Here is a 4,911-nt window from a genome sequence, read left to right as displayed (position 1 = left end):
AATTAAAATTAAAAATTAAAAAAAATCTTTGTGAAAAGTTGAATATTACTAATCAAGTCCAACCACCTATTTAGAAAGGGAAAACAGCGGTAGTATTTACTGAATAGGAATTACTATCAAAACTTGGAGGAAAAAAGTTATCCATTTATCTACAATTTTAAGCCAATTTTACTTAAATCAGGGCTGTCCAACAAAAATATTCTGTCAGCCACTCACGATTTGAATTCTGGTGTATGAGATCTATTAAATTATGGTACACATAAAAAACCGATGAGACATTTCTGTTCTGTAATAAGTAAGGCAGTGAGTATTACTCATTAGCCTTTGTGAAGTAAGCAATTAAATCTCCCCTTTCTCCCTTCTTCTTGATGCCAGAGAAGATCATTTTTGTTCCACGGATGTACTTCTTGGGATTCTCCAAGTACTCCATCAATGTACCCTCTCCCCGGGGAATGTCTTTGTTCTTGTTGGCATCTGCGTAAGAGAATCCAACAGCCTGACCTGTCTCCCCTCAAAGAGACCATGGAGATTTGGCCCGGTCTTGTGCTTGCCTCCCTTCTCAACAGTGTGGCACTGGGCACATTTCTGTACAAAAATCTTCTTGCCTTTCTCAACATCACCCATTTTTAAACCTGTTATAGCTTCTGCACCAGGTGGCCACCGCTCTTTCCTCGTTACAAGGAAGGCTCCAGTTCAGAAGCCAGATGTCCCGCTCTCTCCTTTAGGTATATTTTCAATAGTACTTCAGATGAAAATAATTATTCTTCACCTTCTAATGTACACATTCATTTAAAGATCAGTGAGAATTTGGTTTTTGCTAATATTCTGCTCATTTTATCAAAAGGAAAGTATTTCCAATAGTCTTATACAGTATTAGCATTGGACTTGATAAGCATTTTGAAAAAGATGTAGTTAAAATCAATTTCAGTGAAAATAAAACTTTGTATATACTCTAGGAATCAGCCTCATTCCAAAATGCCTATGAATTTAGGCAGAAAGAGCCCTGAGAAATCTAGAGTACAATTATACTTACAAATAGGCAAGTCACCATACAAAATGATATTATTCTGACAATAGTTCTTTTAGCTTGGAAAAAATAGTCTTTAATGTTAATTTTTATTATTTCAAAAGAAAGTTACTGGATAACTGCAAATCCAGTCTTACATAGAAGTTATAAAGAAGTTTGATTTTTGTATTCTAGAAAAGGAAATTAAGCTTCAAAATTTTTAATGTAATTACAATCAGCATCCGTCATCACAAAGGATTCCACAAAGAAATTCCCACGTGGCGGACTCTAAACTTCCCATGCTTCACGTCCTAATCTTTGGTGTTAGTTCATTTCTCTGCGTTTCACACTTCTTTTAGTTTATAAATATAACAAATGCATGGATATATGTTGGTAAATTGTTTATTTTATGCACATTTCACGTGGCTGGTGATGAAGTACAAAACCCAAAAGAGAGTTCAGATTTCTTCTGTCTCAAGTTTAGGAAAATTAGCTTCCCATCACAATCAAGATTCTTATGCAGCATTTGGGGATGAAAGTGTAGCTCAGTGGTAGAGCTCTTGCAAATCATGTATGATGCTCTGGGCTTGATTCTGAACAAAGAAAAAAACTTCTTATTTTTACTAGGGTATGCAAGTATGACATTTCTTTGACAGAGTTCAACGCTTTCACATGATACCCACTTTCTGAATACCATGTGCATGTGTGGTTTGTGTATATAATAATAAAATATTCAAATGGTTCATAAGCATACTGAGCACACCTTCCTCACAGGAACTTTACTCTGCCAAAAGTTACCAGAACACTTAAAATAACACTTTTCTTCTGAAATTTGGCAGAAATTCAACATACATGCAACTCCTCCTGCTAAGCCCATTTCATCACAAGTTAAGCTGACAAAATTATGATGGTGTGGGTAGAACTACATCAAAAAAATGAAAAGACTAAAAGAACTATAATAAGGATCATGAATTATTCTATTATTCCATTACTAGTAAAGTATTTACAATGAAAAATTTAATCAGTATATTTTGTCAGTATAATGAATGAAATATAATAGCATTATTTTTCAAAGAATCCAATTAATCTAGAATGCTGAGAAAAATACTCATTTTTTAAAATTCAGTAAAGTTCTAATGGATAAGCCTTCAGTGGTAACCAAGATCACTGGTTATTTTTATTTCATTTTCATTTTTCATTCCTATAGAGTAAATCCCACCTTTTCGTTACCCCCTGAACCTACTCTTACAGTCCTACTTCTGAAACTGCTCATTCTGGGAACTTGGAATTCTCTCTCTTCTTCATATATTCAAACCTATTCCCTATTTCAGGAATAAACTGAAACTCACACCACACCATCAGAAACTCTATTACCTCTACTGTGAAACATAACAACACCTACTACCTGCAACTCTCATATGAGAGCGATCTGAAGAGGTAATAAAGTGAAACATCTATGAGCAAAGATCTGAAAGCCTGGGAATGGATTTATTACCATGGCATCTTTGGACAATGTCTGAGAAACATAATTAGTGCTTTGTCATACAGAAATATAAGCTGTGAGTCATTTGTGTAGAAAATAATATATACATACACGTGCACACACATACATATGGTGGATATATACATATATATATGGTAGCTTCTATATATTACTAATATGTGTGCCTACAAAATACAATGATGAATCAGGATGATCTAGCATATGGTTTCAGGGAGGTATAATATGGTTTATTGATTAAATACCTTTAGTATTAATCATTCTAACAGTGGCAGAGTGAGTGGCAAATATTTCAGCAAGAGAGACCATTGTAGTGGTCGGAAGAGGGCTGACATATCAAGACAAAGATGCACTATCATGTTACCACTTCTTGAAAAAGGAAGTCACTGAAAAGGGAGTGACAGTGCACAGGTATCGTAGAACATGTGCATCCTTTTGTTTATAGCTTAGATAGAAGCTGAGGGTCTGTCCCAGGGATTGACCTCAAATGAAACGATCCAGGTTAAGTAAGTAAATGAACTACTGTAATGAATGCAAAACACTGTGAGCATTCATTAAATTATGTCAAAATAATTTGTTAGCTTGTAAGTAGAGTAAAATCTCGAACCCTGTACAGCTCTAGATGTTCACATGGAACCAGACAGAAGGTAAGGCAGAAATAATGTAGTACGCTTAGTAAAAGACTAGCAATACGAAAAGAAAAATGGAAATTTCAACTGGTAGAAACAATTGGAAAGACCTATATATAAGAATGAGACAGAAAGTGCTGACTTTTAATGAGGTAGAATCTTAGACACTAGAGCAAAAGAAAGGAGTCTATGATGTAAGCATAAGTCAACACTGCAGAGGTTAACCGGAATGAAACAATATGAAGAGGATACCAAAAGCCGATCACAGATGGTATGAATGAAACAAAAAGCTCATTTAGTTATCCATGAGTAAATGTGAAATAAATTCATTAAGTGAATTACACATTACCTTCCAATGTCTTGTAATTCTGGGGAAACCTCATTGAAGAAATAATTAGAGAACAGTAATGTAAGCACTCATAGAGAGAACACAGTCGTTGGTAATGTTTTTCCTTTCTGTTATCTGGTTTCAAAACAACAATAAAATCCAGGGATTGAACCCCAAGGAAGCATAAGAAACTAAATCTGGTCCCAAACTGCTTTAAGATTTGAAAATAGAAATATAAAAACCTAAGGGCTGGGGATGGTCAAGTAATCCCTTGTTTACTCACAGTGTACAAGGCCCTAGGTTCGAGCCCCAGCACACAAAAAAAAGAAGATAAAGATATGGAGAAAGACAACAGTTCCCTTGAGAACATGAATTTATGAGAAGATTTTGATACGAAAGTATCCGAAGAAATCACTACATCTAAATCAAACGGTATACTTTTCCAAACATTCCTTACCAAGGGCCAACAGACAAAAAATTGGGGGCACTTTTAAAAAAGTAATTTTGCCATAACTCTCCCCTTTGTACAAAAACATTTGTCTTGGTAAAAGAATAGCTTCACTTGAAATCATTAAGAACCTTCTCTGGGCCTTTCATTTAGCTGGTAGCTTTTTCTCTTTCTCCAACTTTTAATCATCTATGTTTCTGCTCAGGATTTTTAATATGTACTGCAGCTACTTTACACTAATGATGGGAATTTTTAAAAAATAACTAATTGAGGGGCTGGGGATTTAGCTCAGCAGCACAGCACCTGCCTGGCAAGTGCAAGGTTGTGAGTTCGATTCCCGGTACCAGAAACAAAACAAAACAAAACAAAAAAACTATTGAGATAGTGTGTCATAGTAAATGTGGCCCCTCTCTGTACCTCTCTTTGAAGTTCTTTGTGAGAGTTGTAATTAACCGTGATGTCTGAAGACTCCAGAAATTTGGTACAATAGTGTGTTATCTCTTTGCAGATTGGAAAAATAACTATAAAAGGAGTAAATGAAAGATTTGAATAAGAAAATGAAAACTGTATCCTTAGTCAATTCATGATCCAAATCTCTTAGAAAAAAGAAACATTAAATTGATAGCAGTATGGTTGCTAAGTTAAAATGAGTATAAAACAAGTACTGCATTTGAACATAGATACTGAAAACTTACTTGGAACTATAATTAATACACAGGAGTCCAGTTCATGAGTGCATCCTAAAATTCTATGATACAGCCTCTTAAAATGTTGTGTGAACATCTTCACAAAATCAATTTCTGACCTCTTATTCATTTAGCAGTGATTTCACTCACGCTTTTCAATATCTTCATATGCCATTATATATTCTGAATATAAAAAACCAAGACTGCTCTAGGTTATTCCTAAACTTTTCACTCTTCCTCCAATTCAGAAGACATATAAAATATAATATTTGAGGAAATATATTTGACATATAAAATATAATATTCAACCTCA

General features: G+C 34.5%; 1 protein-coding gene and 1 pseudogene across 1 annotated transcript in view; both read right to left on the bottom strand.

Moving 5' to 3' along the window:
- Positions 1–4,911, bottom strand: part of Megf9 (multiple EGF-like-domains 9) — a 96,549-nt gene that overhangs the window by 49,668 nt on the left and 41,970 nt on the right. The gene's annotated exons all lie outside the window — the stretch shown is intronic.
- Positions 311–638, bottom strand: LOC102027982 (annotated as a pseudogene).

This window comes from Chinchilla lanigera, unplaced genomic scaffold, assembly GCF_000276665.1.
Source record: "Chinchilla lanigera isolate Chin_1 unplaced genomic scaffold, ChiLan1.0 scaffold00018, whole genome shotgun sequence".
NCBI lineage: Eukaryota > Metazoa > Chordata > Mammalia > Rodentia > Chinchillidae > Chinchilla > Chinchilla lanigera.
Note: the sequence above shows the minus strand (reverse complement) of the source record. Positions and strands in the feature narration are given on the sequence as shown.